This window comes from Thamnophis elegans, chromosome 14 (assembly GCF_009769535.1).
Source record: "Thamnophis elegans isolate rThaEle1 chromosome 14, rThaEle1.pri, whole genome shotgun sequence".
Lineage (NCBI taxonomy): Eukaryota > Metazoa > Chordata > Lepidosauria > Squamata > Colubridae > Thamnophis > Thamnophis elegans.
The window spans coordinates 14,328,344-14,345,292 of record NC_045554.1 but is presented as its reverse complement, the minus strand read 5'-3'; positions in this window follow the sequence as shown (position 1 = coordinate 14,345,292).

Below are 16,949 nucleotides of genomic sequence, written 5' to 3'. Positions count from 1 at the left end.
CGGTCCAAATTGGATTACCAGTTTGTTATATTTCATCCTGTCAGGAGTCCATGGACTTCTGTTTGTTTAGAAAAGGGATTACACCAGATTAAACAGCTCGAGCAAGGCTGCCTACATTGTCCCAGCTGCGTAAAGCACTGGGCATGTAAATGACATCAAAGTATCCTGTTAGTATCCTTTTGGCAATTCGCCCCGTCGCTGAAAGATCCGGTTTATAATCTTTCTTTCTGAGGCAGAAGGTTGTGTTCAACTCATGTGAAAGAAATGAATTGATTTATACGTGCCCGACTTATTGAAATGATCTTTAAATCCCCTGCAAGAACAGATTTGGCATATCGCTAGGAAAAGTTGAAAAGAAGAAGCAAAATAAGAACCAATAGGGCTCAACAAAACCATTGTTTGCAGCTTACATGCAAACAGTTAATAATCCTTATTAGCTCCTATTCCTGGGCTGTTTTTAACCTATAAAAGCTTTTATAGCTTGGTATGCAAGTAACTTCAAAAACTTCAAATCATATTTGACCCATTGTTTCCACTCATGAGCAGGAATATTGAAGTTTCTCCCAGATTTGTAGTTTGGGGTCAGAAGATAATATCTACCTATATATAAAAATGGCTATATGTGTGTATGTATGTTCCAGCATAACTCTGGAATGCATCAAACAATTTCAACCAAACTTGTTACACCGATGACTTATTCTCTGGAAACAAATGTTATGGGGGGTAAGATACCCCTAACACCCCTTGGGGTGTCTGTTCTGTTATGATACAGCCTGTTGTGCCTTCAAATGATTTTTACTGTACTGCCGTAAAATGGCTTCTACTGTACACCACAGTGGAGTTGCCATGGTAACGCCTTCACAGTACTCCACAAGGGGGCTCCCTCTGGTAAGCGGGAAAATCCAACATTAGAAATTACGTTTGGTCCAGATATGTTCCCTCTGATAATAAATGCCTGGACAATGCCGGGTTATCAGTACTAGTTTGTCTATAAAAATAATAAAGGCAGGATGTAAATTAATTCCATAAATATATAAGAATGTATCATTGTTAGTTCCTTTCTTTGGAACAGTTTTCTCTTGGAAATTCACTCTATTGATATTTAGAAAAATAGGGAAGAAGGAACTATTTGCTGTCCCCTCCTTTCTCTTGTGCTTTCTGTTCTCCCTCCGCCCATCTTTTTGATTCATGTTATTGTCCTTTTATTGCTTATTTTTATTGTTTCATTGCATTGCTATTGCTTATGTTTACATTTGGTTTTATCCTTTTTTTCTCTCTTTTACCATTATCTGCTGCCCAGAGTACCCTGGGTGCGATGGGCAGCAAATCAATTTAGCAAATAATAAATAATAATAATAAATAATAAATAAATAATACCTTGGAGTTATTCATTTGCAAGGATTATCACCTCTAGATTGAAGATAGCAGGTTACATTGATGATTTGATCAGCTTTGCATACATATTTTTGACAGTGTAAATTCCCAGGAATCTTTTCTCTGTGCAGCTGGTTATAAAATTAATATACAAAATATATGTACTGCTTTTTACTTTCTCCCTTTCCTCCCCTTCTCCTTTTCCTTTGGAACTTTCTTCTATTTTATTTTCAGAAATAGAAAAGTAGCAAATTGTTGTTCTATCAAAGTTTACCCAAATTGTATCTCAGGGAGATCTGACAAACTACAATAAAAGTTTTGTCTGGACATTTCCAAATTTCAGTTAAGAATCTACAAATTTGATTAGATTTAGATGACTAGGACATGAAAATGAATGATGAAAGACATCTTATTAGACCATAATATTAACTGAAGGCCAAACATCAACCAAATTATCAAAATAAAAGAGCAGAAGATCTGTAAATTGAAAATAAAACATATTTGTGGTCCGCTTTCTGCATCTTTTGAAAAAGCACTCATATCTCATGCTTCATTTTTTATTTTTTGCTTTAAAGCACAATTGTCAAATGGCCTTTACACAATAGCATGTATAAAAAATAAAGGTTTGAAGTTTTGGAATTACAGAAAGGAGAGAATGAAAATTAAGTCATGTATTAATTTGTGGATTTATTACTCTTCTGTAGCCCGTAAACTATAATCCTAACTAGTCAACAACTGTCATATCCCAGTCTGATGGTTTTTCTAGTTCTGGATAACGAAAAGGCATTTTGGAGCAAGCTAGCCTATAACCCATAAAGCATTGTGAAAATCGGACTGGTGAGATTACAAATAAAAGTATCTCAAGATTTTAATTGTTAGACAAAGTTTGTCAGAACAGTGGCAGATGTTGGGAGAAGGTGCTGGAGTGGTTGAGTTGCAACCAAGGGTATTTGCTTCAGCTCTGGAATTTATTCAAATAACTGTTCCAATTCGGTCAAGTAATTTTTATTCAGGGAACTGTTCATATATTGGAATTCAGGATTACTACAGGGTTAATACATTATGGCAGTTGGCAGATAGGGTATGTGTCAAAGGAAGTTATCTAAAACATACCCTCAAATTCTTAATTGAACCCACAGCTATCATAGATTGTGTCTACCCAGTTAGCCATATAATGATTTTTTACAGCACAACAATGAATGGAAACCAAAGGGAGAAGCAATCTGGAATTAAGGAGGAACTTCCTAACAGTGAGGACAATTAATCAGCTTGCTTTAAGAAATCATGGGTGCTCCATGATCCCTTTCAGCTCTATTCCAATTCATCTTTTTACTGGCCCATTTAATTTATTTATTTAAAAAAAAATCTGCTCTGAGCAGATATATTCATATGAAACACCAATTCTTTTAAATGTGTCAGAGCTGAGAATTTAGGTCTTGTACAGACATAGAATGTTTCTTTCTAACAAGTGTCTACAGAGCCAATGAGACAGTAAAATGTCATGCTTCAAATGTGAATGAACAGAATGGTAATTTAACAATGCAAGGGGTGTATGTGTCTGTGTGTGTGTGGTGTTGTTTCTTCTTCCTTTCTCCCCCCAATTCTGAAGCTGCTGTTATGGGTGGGGTGTGTGTGTGTATGGGTGGGAATTGTGTAGATATTCTTTCCCTGCTTCCCGGCTCCGTTTCTCTGACCGAATCTTATTTTTATGTAATAATGTTTCTCAAGAACTAGACAAAAAAGGTGTGGGAGCCAATGGCATGATAGATTACAGGTACTCCTTGCTTAGAGCCATTAATTTAGCAACTGTTTGAAGTAAAACAGCACTGAAAAAAAGTGATTTCCAACTGGTCCTCGCACTTAACAATCAAAATTTGCACATGAGCAAAATTCAGGCACTTGCCAACTGGCATGTACTTATGACAGTTTTAGCATCCCAGTGTGATGTGATCTCTGTTTGTAACCTTCCTGGTTAGCTTCTGACAAGCAAAGTCAATGGAGGAAGCTGGATTTGCATAACAAATGGGTGATTCCCTTAACAACTGCAGTGATTTGCTTAAAAGAGGTCATAAAACAAGGCGCAACTGAGTTTGCTTAGCAACAGAAGAGCTGGTCCTAATTGTGGTTGCAAGTCCAGGATATACAACAATTAATTGAGCAACTGTTCAAAGTTACAACGGCACTGGAAAATGTGACTTAATTTATGACTGTTTTTCACAGCAGGTAGGCAGGCAGGTAGGCAGGCAGACAAAGGTATTTCTTTCTGGCCTACTTCTGAAGTCACTTCTGAGCCCATTCTGTGTCTTGCCCTCTGCCAAAACATCTTTTCCAAGCAGTACAGTAATGTGTACATCGGTGGTGAGATTCATTTTTTTTTACTACCAGTTCTGTGGGTGTGGTTTGGTGGGCATGGCAGGGGAAGGATACTGCAAAATCTCCATTCCCTCCCCACTCCAGGGGAAGGATACTGCAAAATCCCCATTCCCTCCCCACTCCAGGGGAAGGATACTGCAAAATCCCCATTCCCTCCCCACTTCAAGGGAAGGATAATGCAAAATCTCCATTCCCTCCCCACTCCAGAGGAAGGATACTGCAAAATCCCCATTCCCTCCCCACTCCAGGGGAAGGATACTGCAAAATCCCCATTCCCTCCCCACTCCAGGGGAAGGATACTGCAAAATCCCCATTCCCTCCCCACTCCAGGGGAAGGATACTGCAAAATCCCCATTCCCTCCCCACTCCAGGGGAAGGATACTGCAAAATCTTTATTCTCACCCCACTCTGAGGCCAGCCAGAGGTGGCATTTGCCGGTACTCAAAATTTCTGCTACCGGTTCTTCAGAACCTGCCAGAACCTGCTGGATTTCACCCCTAGTGTACATCCAAAGACCTTACTGTAAGCCCAATAGCAACAGCATGTATCCCACTCTATATCCCACTTCACAGTGCTTTGCAGTGTATGGGGTGTTCAGGGAGTGGTACAGAGGTGGGTTCCTACCAGTTCGCACCAGTTCAGTAGAACCGGTTCGTCAAATCTACCGAATCGGTTAGAAGAGGTTCCACCAGTGGACCCAGAAAGCAGGCCACACCTACAGAAGAGGTTCCAAAAATTTTTGAAACCCACCACTGGAGTGGTAGCATCTCTGATGTAGGGGCGTGTTATGTCCTTTTAGGGCAACTCGTTTTAGGGCAACTTTTGGGGCAGCTCGTCCACTTTTGGTCCCCACCTGTCACTCAGCCCTCACCTGTGGCTCCTAGTAGCTGTAGCATGCGCAGCGGCCACACCCCGGGCAACAGCTTCAACAGGCTAGCCAAACCAGGTTGAGCGTAGCTGTTGGGGTTTTGTTTTTTTCTAAACTAGCACTGAATAAAAATTAACCAAAGTTATTAATTACTATGAAACTGAAAGTAATGACCCCAATGTTAATATAATGGTGATACGAACAATGAATATGATTACAATTGTTAGTACAACTGTTGTTAAACTATTACAGAGGTTAAAACCGATAGGAAAGCCATGTAGAATGGAGAACTACAAAGGCTAAACATGTTTGATACAGAAGGCTGCATAACTATTTTATATTGTTATTTTTGTCTTGTCTTTTCTTTTGTTTGTTGTTGTTGCATTTTTTCCTGTTTTTAAAGGTAAACATGTTTTAATAAAAACTATTTAAAAAAAGAGAATAGCCGTTGGGTCATTGACCTTCGGTGAGATAGGAATTTGTCTATCCTGAGTGTGTGAAGACAGATTCCGGTGGACAACGGTCATGATGGGGGTTTCTGCAAACCAGTGATAGGTTCCAGATCTCGGTGCAACCAGTACGCTGCAATGCGGCCGGGCATTCACCACATGAACGCATGCAGTACGCCCTGACATGCACATAGCATGCACATGTGTACTTACCACCTGCAATGCTCCATGACACACCAGCTGCTCGACAAAGTGTCGCACAGGCACTGTATGCTCCATGCGCATGCGCGGAAACCCCGAACAGCTCAAATACCGGTAAGAAGCACGGGCAGGCGGGTGGGCTATCAGGAGCACCGTACCGGAACGGTACCTCGTGTTCTCGGCAGGCACCGGTACGCCCGTACCAGGGTGTACCAGTTGTAACCCACCACTGCTGCAAGTGATGAGGTACGCTAAGAACATGGCAAGACATGAAAGATCCCCTGGTCAACCACTGCACCCAGCCCATCTCCAACAGCCTCAACTCTTGTCCTGCTATTGGAGCAAGATGGAAACTGGAAAGAAAGGCTGACTCTAGGCACCTAGAGTTCACGGGCAGGTCTTGCTTTACAGCCCTCTCTACGTGATGTGCAGAGCATATTGCTCCCAACAATCTATATCCTCATTTTACTGTCCTCGGAAGAAAGGAAAGCTAATGTGCAAAGGTGCCACCTAGGTCATACCTCTTGCAAATGTTGCCTTTGAGATTTGCACATGCACGAAGCAGAGAAGCACGTCTGAATGGGCCATTAGTCTAAACATTGAGTGGAAGATCATTTTTCAGGGACCAGGGAACCTTTACGCCAAACCTATCTAGACTGTGAATAATGAAATTGCCCTGCCAGTGAGATAGATTTGAGTCTCAACACCGCCAAACGAGGAGGTCTCTCTGCATATTATCCAAGCCTTAAGTAACCTAGACCTGTGATAATGAACCTATGACACGTGTGCCACAGGTGGCAACGAGAGCCATTTGTCCAGGCATGTGAGGTGTTGCCCTGTCAGCTGGCCAGCACGCATGTGCGTGCTGGCCCGCTGACTTTGCCCTTCTTTTGAGGCCATTTTTCACCCTCCAGAGGCTTCAGGAGCTTCCCTGAATCCTCCGGAGTGTGAAAAATCTGCCCTATGGGCAAACTGGAAATTTGAGAACGTACTTCCATTTGTTCGTAGGGCTGGTTTTAGCCCTCTGGAGCCTTCAGGAGGCTTCCCTGAAGGCTATGCAGGGCTAAAATCGCCCCTACGAGTGAACCGGAAGTCCTTTCTCGAACTTCCGGTGTGCCCATAGGGTGGTTTTTCACACTCCGGAGGCTTCAGGGAAGTTCCTGAAGCCTCCAGAGGGCCTCCTGGGGGAGGGGGAAAGCTCTTTTCACCCTCCCCAGGCTCCTATAAAGCCTCTGGAGCCTGTGGAGGTGAAAAAAGCACACCAAAAATGAGGGGGAGCGCTGGTTGTGTAAGCATGCACGCTGGGGTCGTGCACATAGCATTATGGGTATGGCATGCCTGTGCACCACCCCCCTAGCATTACATGAGAGCCACAAAAGGTTTGCCATCACTGACCTAGATCTTTTTAACACCCAGACTGTAAGGAAGTAAACAGAGTGCTGCAGATATTCAAGAATCATTACGATGTTATGTCTGTCTCTATTTTTCTCTCCCACAAAACTTGACAAATTATTTCTGAAACACCCACTCATTTATATAGTATGCACTTGTTTCTATATATTTGTGTAATTGGTGCAAAAACTCAGAGAAGCAGCAGTAGAATACTGAAGCCATTAGAAGTCAAATTCCTGCCTCACCAACAAGGATCCCCCCCCCCCGCTAGAATCTCAGCATTTTCTTAAGTGAAACTACAGAAACCTATTTGGGATTGATACATTAGAATTCATATTTGCATGCCATTTTTCCCCAACCTTCATCAAAGATACAATGCAGTATATTCAATACAAGGTAAATGAAATAAAACTATAAGACTTTCTCCTGTCAATTTGTCCCGTCGGGTTCATTTTTATGACAAGGAATTATTGTAATACAGATTTAATGATTTGGGTGTTCAGTAAAACCTCTGTTACATATCTGGTAACTCAGACAAAAGTTGCTCTAAGTGTTTTAGCCTACTCAGTGGTGAGTTTGAAGCAGTTTTACTACCGTTTTGCTCGTGCACATGCGCTGTCTCTCGTGTGTGATGCTTCTGCACACGTGCAGAAGCATTTGGGCGGATAGGTGGAGTCTCCCGCCACCACCACTACTAGTTCAGCCGAACTGGGAGCAACCCACTTCTGGGCCTACTGTATATAACATTTCTTTTTTCAGTTCTTTGTGGAACCTGAATAGCCAAAATGAGTTGAATTCCTGCTGACTAAGGAATCTTGCAACTGATCCCAAATTACTAGCTTACCTGTTCTGGGCAGTTTGAATGCCTTGTGATCTGACCACAAAGTAATTGAAAACTGAAAACTTGGATGGGATGCATGGGATAAAATGAGAGACCTGTGAGATCCCCCTAAGTGATAGACTAGAGTTTTTGGAGACTACTTTAGGGCTGTCAATACGCAATACCTTGTTCTAGAAATTGGTTCCACTCCGATTTCTGGGAAGGATGCCAGGGCTCAATGGAGAACCCATGAAATATTGTGAAGTTGAAATGCTTTTCAGTTAAACCTTTTTAAGCTTTCCTCCTGGAAAGCTTAAAAATAGAATCAGCTTAATCTAGTCTGGATTTTTATTGTTGTTGGCATGCAAGATATTGTTTTTTTTCATAAAGTATCTTCCCTCCCTCCCTCCCTCCCTCGAATCAGCTTAATCTAGTCTGGGTTTTTGTTGGTATGCAAGAAATTGGTTTTCCTCCAAAAGTATTTTCCTTCTTTCCTTCCTTTCCTCCCTCCTTCCTTCCCTCCCTCCTTTCCTCATCATGTCTAAATTTCCTTCCTTCCTTTTTTTCCTTCCTTCCTTCCCTCCCTCCCTCCCTCCATTATCATCTCTAAATTTCCTTCCTTCTTTCCCTCCTTCCCTTCCTCCTTCCCTTCCTCCCTCATCATCTCTAAAGTTTCTTCCCTCCCTCTCTCCTTCCCTCCCTCCATCATCATCTATAAATCTCCTTCCTTTTTTCCTTCCTTCTTTCCCTCCCTCCTTCCCTCCCTCCATTATCATCTCTAAATTTCCTTCCTTCTTTCCCTCCTTCCCTTCCTCCTTCCCTTCCTCCTTCCCTTCCTCCCTCATCATCTCTAAATTTCCTTCCCTCCCTCCTTCTCTCCCTCCTTCCCCCCTCATCATCTCTAAATTTCCTTCCTTCCTTTTTTCCTTCCTTCTTTCCCTCCCTCCTTCCCTCCCTCCATTATCATCTCTAAATTTCCTTCTTTCTTTCCCTCCTTCCCTTCCTCCCTCATCATCTCTAAATTTCCTTCCTTCCTTCCTTCCTTCCTTCCTTCCTTCCTTCCTTCCTTCCTTCCTTCCTTCCTCCCTTCCTTCTCTTTTTCCTTCCTTCCTTCTTTCCCTCCCTCCCTCCCTCTTTTCCTTCTTCTCTTTCTCTCTAACGCTCCTCTCTCTGGTGCCTTTTCTTATCAATCCTTTCCCCACCCCCCTTAGATCCAGCGAAATGTATTTCTTGCTAGCAAGGGCCCTTCCAACAAACAAATAGAAGAGCCCAGGGGACACCGTAAAGCTGCCTCTTTCTTCAGACTGCTGATTGTAGCTTCAGGCAGGAGGGCAAAGCTGGCTGGTGCCCTCACAGCTACAGGTCATCCTTTCTTCTTCCTGCGCTTCATTAGCGCAATCCCCACAAACGACAGAGCTCGCAATTCTGAGCGCCTCTGGCAGAGAGCGAGAGGTAGCAGTCTAATGAAACAGTCTGAGGGAGAGAGAGAGAGAGGTGCGGGGCATTAAGTAATTACTGTCAAGGAACCAGGCACCGCGTTAGAAACGCAGCTCCGAACATCAAACTAATAGCCCTGCTTCCCGATTAATATGTTAGGTAGAAATCGGGAAGGCTGAGAGGGCAACAGGTCTTGATTTATTCAGCATCAACACTTAACCCTTTGATCTGCCTCTTACCCCTGTCTTCCCCTGAAGGGCATCTTTCTCCTTCAGGAACAATTGGGTTACTTTCTGAGGGGGGAAAAGGACAGACTTACTAGGCGAGTCAAGAAGTCGTAAATAAAACACAATGGCTTAGCATAATGTGTGTTTAGAACTGCTACAGAGGACTGGCGCTTCATGACAATTTCAGCTAGCATGGCTTCCATGCCGCCATTTTCTCTTTTCCTCTCAGGTCTGAAGAACTGTGCTAGCTAAACGTACTGGTGATCTTTAACTTACAACAGCTCATTTAGTAACTGTTCAAAGTTACAATGGCCCTGAAAAATGACCGTTTCTCACACGGGCTCATTGCAGCATCAACCAATCAATTTTCAATGTATAGAACTGGAAGGGACCTTGGGGATCTTCTAGTCCAACCCCCTGCTCAAGCAGGAGATCCTTTACCATTTCGGACACGTGGCTTTCCAGTCTCTTCTTCAAAACCTCCAGTGATGGAGCACCCACAATTTTGGAAGGCAAACCGTTCCACCAGTTAATTGTTCTCACTGTTAGGAAGTTTCTCCTTAATTCCAGGTTGCGTCTCTCCTTGATTAATTTCCATCCATTGTTTCTTGTCCTGCCTTCTGGTGCTTTGGAAAATAAGTTGACTCCCTCCCCTTTGTGGCAACCTCTCAGATACTGGAATACTGCTAGCATGTCCCCCATGGTTCTTTTTTTCTCTAGATTAGCCAAAACTCAAATCCTGCAACTGTTCTTTGTATTTTTTTATCCCAGGCCCTTAATCATCTTAGTTGCTCTTCTTTGCACTTCTTCCAAAGTCTCAACATTAAATTCTGACAAGCGGTCTCTGAGGCACGAAACACAATGAGCAGAATATTCAGAAATACAAACTGTTGTCTCCTACGACCACTACTCCCCATTCCTTCTATTTATTTCCCAGCCAGGGAGTGGCCATTCAGCATCTACGTGTGGTCTGCTTCCCAAGTCGACTCCTTGTCCTCAGTTATTCTCCTCTCCTAACAGCTCTACACATATGTGCATCTGAAACAGGCCCCAGCTGTTCTTCCTCCTCACTCCTATCAGCCTCCAAAGGCAGCTGCCTCTCTGGTAGCTGGGAAATGTTGGACAACCCTGGCTCTGTCTCCGTGCCTGATGCAGAGCATCCATCAGAGCCTTCCCCAGACTCCAGAACTGGCCCAAGTTCTTCTCCAACCTCCTCATCACCCAAGTCTGCCACCAGCTTCGCTGGCAGGCCACAACTGCCAGATTCACTTAACAACCTTGTTATTAACTGATTAGCTTCAGGAACTCACTTAATCACTGTGGCAAAAAAGGTTGTAAAATGGGGCAAATATAAAAATGTCTCACTTAACAACAGAAATGGGCTCAATTGTGGTCAAAAGTTGAGGACTACCCATATCTCTTACCAAAAAGCAAAAGGAACAAAATTAATATAATTTGACATAGCAGTACCCCTAACCATAGGTGGCAGTAAAACTTTTGGGTTGATAGAGCAAAACAAAAGTTATTTAGAACTTTGGTCTAGGTTCTGGCAGGAATTAAATGTTGGGGTTTGTGCACTAAAGATATTCTGTTCAAAGTGTGTATTTTAAATGAAGCCATTCTCTTGTGTGATCCTGGCACTCTTTGGGGAATTTTGCGAGCTGTTGCAGAATTGACATGTGAATTGCTTCTGGGACCGAACAATATTCAGAACAGCACAAAACAACACCCTCTGTGAGTCTCCAAAAAGCAGGAAGCCCATGTCTCATAACTACTGAAAAAGTAGAAAAATCTCAACAAAATGCAGGTTTTTTTCCTGGTTTGGTTATTTTTGCTAACCAATGTGATGGTTCCAAGTAACACCCCCAACGAAAGAAGACTCTGAGGCTTGAAGTTCCTCAAAGTTCCATTTTATTAGAGATGTCATATTCGCACATCTGGAAAACCCAAGTTGGAAAGCTTCCAGGTTTTCCCCACCCAAGTGAAAGTCAAAGATCCATCCCCTGCACCCACAAGTCCACCACATGGTCCAATCAACTCATTGTCCCAACTGGAGACATCCCATCCAGTCACTCTCATCCAGGTGCAGGCTGAAAGCCCTTGACTCCCAGAGAAAGGAATGTTGTTATGGCTAGTCCTCTACCATTCCTTGCAACTCCCTCTCCCCTTTTCCCAGGCACTGACTGTTGCAGCCCTGAAGGTCCAAGGAAATAAATGGCTTCCAGGGCTGACAATGAGTTGCTTTGTAACATTGTGCCCTGCAACACAGCTAGTCGGGGGGGGGGGGGGCAAAGAGTCCCTCCCTGAAAGATGAGATCACGTAGAAACTTGATTGATTTAGTTGTGTAGAAAGGTAGCACCCACCTCTCTCCTAGAAGAATGAAATATGTTGAAAAATATTAAAAGGGCAGAATATTATGTTTCTCTGGATGAAAAATGGAGAGACATGCCCTTGGAAAGCAGCCCCCACCTTCCTTAATAGCCCACAGTGGCAGGCCTGCAGCCATCTTTTCTTTTGGATCATTGGCCTGCCACTCTTTCTATTATTCTACTATGCCTTTTCTATGGTGGGAAAATGGGAGGGGGGAATGTACAGAGTTAGATTATATATAGCCATAAGAAAATTCTTTCTAGAAAGCCAAGGTCATCCTTTGTCTCTGCACCTGACCGGAACTGGATGGGTGGAACTGCCAGCATGGCAGTGAGAGATTGGACCATGGGATGGACTTGTGGGCATGGGGGCAAGACCTTGAACTTTCAACTGGGTGGGGAAAACCAGGAAGCTTTCAGATTCGGGTTTTCCCAGATGTGGCAACATGGCTCTCTTAATAAATTGGAACCATGAGGAATCCTTTGCCTTGGACTTTGATTTACTTTTGGATGCTATTTGGAACCCTGACACACAGCAGATGTCAGCACTTAAGAGATAAAGAGATAGGTAGCTCTGTTCATAGGCAAAAATTCCCTGCCGCAAGATTTGAACAAAGGTAGGATGAGCCCTCACCCATAATAGGAATTCCCCACCAAACCTCTTCATTGTTTTAACCAAACTCAGCTCAGACAACCTACAGAGCTAGCTATGACCCCTCCAACAGCCACTAGAATACATGTTCTTGTACAGGAACAGGAAGTTCAAGTTCAAAGCCCAAGAGAAGGTGAAGAAACCCTTCACTCTCAACTCCATGGGGTCAGCTGCACCAGAACCACAACCCATGTGGTCCTGTTCATCAATAATTGGACCCTCTTTCCAATCAGCCTCCAGCCTTCGTCTCCAGGGCCTTTCTCCCAGATTGGAACTGAGCCAGATGGATATTCCTTCCAACAGTCGTTGGACCAGATCAAAATATAAAACCAATACAAATATGTAAATAGATACAAAGAGGACAGTAGCCATCATCCTTACAGTTAATCCTAAACTGATCTAAATACTTCGTACTCTTCAAAATGGCCTTTGAAATAAAGACATGCAGACTCGTTCCTTGCAAAAAGTGAGACAGATTGGTGCCCTGGCATCATTTTTTTTAGATTTAAATAAGAATCTAAATAAGCAGCCCTTCCTGCAGAGTACGATTTTCAATCAAAGAGGACAACATATCCAACAGCTTCAACAGCTGGTCCGTGAAAGATGAGACCTTAAACCTGGTAGAGTTAACCCTTTCCTGTCACTTCCATCTCTGGTGAATGAGAACATTGACAAGGCGAGACTGTGATATATTTTCAGCAGTAGAGACTGCAGAAGCTTCTCTGAACTTCTGGTAAGAAAATGTCTGTTGTTAAGTGAGACATGTGTTAAGGGAGTTTTGCAATCTATTTTACAACTTTTCTTGCCACAATTCTTAAGTGAATTCCTGAAGTTGATAAGTTAGTAACTCGGGTGTTGAGTGAATCTGGCTTCCCCACTGACTTTGCTTGTGACAAGGTCACAAAAGGAGATCATATGACCTCAGGACAGTGCAACGATCATAAGTATGAACCAGTTACAAAGCATCTGAATTTTGATCCCGTGATCATGGGCAGTGGTAGGTTGCTCCCGGTTGACCTGGATTTAGCGAACCAGTAGTGATGGCGGCAGGAGGCTCCGCCCACCCACCCGGACGCTTTTGTGCACAAGTGAACCGGTAGCAAACAAATTGAAACCCATCACTGACCATTTGGATGCTATCTATCTTATCTCACTGTCTGCTTGTCTGCATCCATCTGTCTATTTATCTATATCATCTATCTCATCTCATCGGCCTGCCTGCCTGCCTGCCTGCCTGCCTGCCTGCCTGCCTGCCTGCCTGCCTGCCTGCCTGCCTGCCTGCCTGCCTGCCTATCTATCTATCTATCTATCTATCTATCTATCTATCTATCTATCTATCTTTCTATCTATCTATCTATCTATCTATCTATCTATCTATCTATCTATCATCTATCATCTATCAATTCAACCATGCATCCAATTTGTATAACTGCCCTTTTTAACATATATGACTCTGAATGGCTCACAAGGATTATAAACAACAGCACGAACAATAAACAATATAAATCGAAAGGAAGAAACACTGGACTGCCATCTCTCAGAAATGCTTGGGCATGGAGTTGGACTACATGACCTACACAATTCCTCCCAACTCTGCTAATCTGTTTGATCTGTTTAATAAGTTTAACTGTTATTTCTATTGTCATCTGAGATTGTTAGAGAGTAAAGTCAAGAAATGAGTCCTTCACACATTCAGCATTCCAGGCTTGGGAACATAGTCAGGTTTTCAGAGTCTTCCAAAAGACAGGGGTTGGCCCTTTCTGATCTTTGAAGGAAGAATGTTTCATAGAGCAGGGGCTACAGCAAGGAAGCCCAATCTTCTTGTCTCCACCATCCAACACCCTTTGCAGCATGCCCAGGTTGCTGTATCAAACTGGATAGTTAGATACCCTTGGAAAAAGCTGTTGTTGTGGCCTGCCAGTGGCCAGGGGAGCTGGCAGCAGATTCGGACAGTGAGGAGGTTGGGGAGGAACATGGACCAGTCCTGGAGTCTGAGGAAGGCTCTGATGAGGGCTCTTTGTCGGAGGCAGAGAGGGGGCCAGGGCCGTATGCCAGTTATCAGCTGCTTTCGGAGTCAGGCATCAGTGAGTCAGATGAACAGCTGGAGCCTGTTCCCAGTGTGTGCATGCTCAGAGTTGCCAGACAAAGGGAACAGCTAAAGAACAGGGGTCAACTTGGGAGTAAGGCCACAAGTGGAGAATGAATGGCCCCTCCCAGAGGAAATAAAAGAAGAATGAAAGGGGAGTGGAGTTTGCAGGAGACAATTAGTTCGCTTCATTGGTTTGTGACTCTCCGAGACTCCTTGTCAAGTTCTGCAGATATTGGGCTGGCAGCTCTCCAAGCCAGATAAGGTCTGTGACTGTAAATCCTCCTTTGAAAGACTTTGCTGGATGTGTATGAGCAGAATTCACAGCTAATTTTATAAAAGGGTTTTTTGGTGGGACAAGGAGTTTGCTTCATGCACTTGGGAAGCCTAGGTCAGAACAGTTTCTCCCTCAGATAATTAAACAGTGAGTGTGACACAAGGTATTTTTTGGGCCCAGTGTGACATTACAGGATGTATCCTTCTTGTGGGTGAGGCACTGGAGTCCCCACCCAAGAACACATCCTTTTCTCTTTCAACATAGAAACCTTGAATTCTATAAGTGAAATGTTTGGAGTCCAAACTATAACTTCTCTTGACAGATGTTGACGAATTCTAACATGCCTCAAACCATCCTTTGCAGGACATTCTCTAAACCAGATGATGACTGAAGGGTGACAGGCATCTCATTTAAAAGAGGTCTGCAGCTGCCAAGACAAATGTCTCATTTAAGCGACAAGCTTCGGTGATGTTTAAGATGTTGGGTTCTTTTTGAGTAGGGTGCTTTCAAGCCAAGGACTTGACAAATGGAATCATGCCAAGACTTCAGAGAAGAAAATTGACGAATGTCAGAGAACTTCAGGCATGGGTGTTTTGTTTTGTTTTTTAAAAAAAGGCTGCACACAAATCCCCAACTATATCAAAATAAAGCAGATGTTGCAAATCACAACATTAACTATCGCAAACGTGAAGCGGTGATCAAGGCTGTTCAGATCTGCCTAAAGCCAGCCGACATGAGGGACGCATTTACAGCCACACTGCTCAGTTTCTATTTCAAATAAATAAATAGCCTGCGATTGCTGTATCTGTTTTAAGCAGAACTTTCCCTAACACAAGGTCTTTAAAATGTTTTTATTCAACTGTTCCTGTTCAGAGGAAGAGAAGGAGAGAGAAGGAGAGAGGGTAGGAAGGGGACGCAGAAGAGTAGGAGTAGAAGAAAGGTAAGGGAAGAAGGAAAGGAAAGGAGAGGAGAAGAGGAAGGAGGAAAGTAGAGAAGGGGGGAAGGAGAAAAGAAAAGGAAAACAGAAGGCGGAAGGAATGGTAAATAAAGAACCCAAACTGTATATTATAACCTATAAAATGAAATAATAAGTGTATAAGAATGACAAACGTAAAGAAGAATAACGATTATGTGAATGCATACTTAAAATGGTATGTAAGAGAATTTTTAAAAATGGGGAAAAAACCTAGATGACAACATCAACTGACCTTGGATGGTTTCTGGAAACCCAAGACCAATTAATGCTTGGATAGAAGAATTCTTGGGAAACTATATTTGATTTGGGAATTTAACGACTTTATAGTTGCCATATCTTGTGATCTGGGCAGCTCTGAAATTTCTCTTCTTTATTGAATGTCTGCTCTTTAATATTTGAACAGCTGGTCAGCTCTTAAATCATTACCCTGACACAGTGACTATTAATTATTTGGATGAGGTGTTGGAGGGGAGGTCAAGTAGAAATTGGGTGGGATATTCAACAACCTGGAAGATATCATGGCATGCCCAAATGATCTCCGTAGGTCAAAGAAATAGGCCCAAAGTAATCAAGAGAATTTCGAGAGACAAACCAATTGCCAAAATTTCATTTGGGAAAGAAAAACAAAAGGTTTGGTTCAAGGAGAAGGACAGTTGACTTGGAAACAGTATTTGCAAGAAATACTTTGAAGAAAGGAACCTGAAGGGTTTAAGAATGTAAGCTAGGGAATAATAACAATAATCTGTTTTTCTCTCTCTGCAAAACAAAATGCAATAAAATTATATTCAACAACCCAGCCCAAGTAAGGTAGAAAAACAGCGGGTGATATAATGGGATTCATGAACATTCACACACACACACACACACACACACACACACACACACACACAGGGGGGGAGGGGGGAGAGAAAGAGAGAGAGGAGTGTGAGAGAGAAAGTGGAGACAGAATGAGAGAGAGAGGAGAGAGAATGAGAAAGTGAGGAGAGAGAGAAAATGATAGAGAGGAGAGAGAGAGGAGAGAGAATGAGAGAGAGAAGAGAATGAGAGAGGGGGGACAGAGAGGAATAGAGAGAGAGGAGTGAGAAAGTGGAGAAAGAGAGGAGTGAGAGAGAGAAAGTGGACAATGAGAGAGATGAGAGAGATGAGAGAGATGAGAGAGAATGAGAGAGAGGATAGAGAGAATGAGAAGGGGAAAGAGAGAAAGAGAGAGAGAGAAAGTGGAGAGAGAATGAGAGAGAGAGCGAATCCAATACTTATTAATTGTAACAGTCAGCCTTGCTAGAAATGCTGCCATTTCTAGACAGAAATTAGCAAGCCTTCTATTCTTTCTATTGTAGAAATTTTGAATTATGTTATTATCCTCGCTGCAGCAGGTGCCAGTCTTCCAGAAAACTATGAATTGCCATAATTATGAATAGAGAGAAGAACTTGGTGGAAAATTATTTTA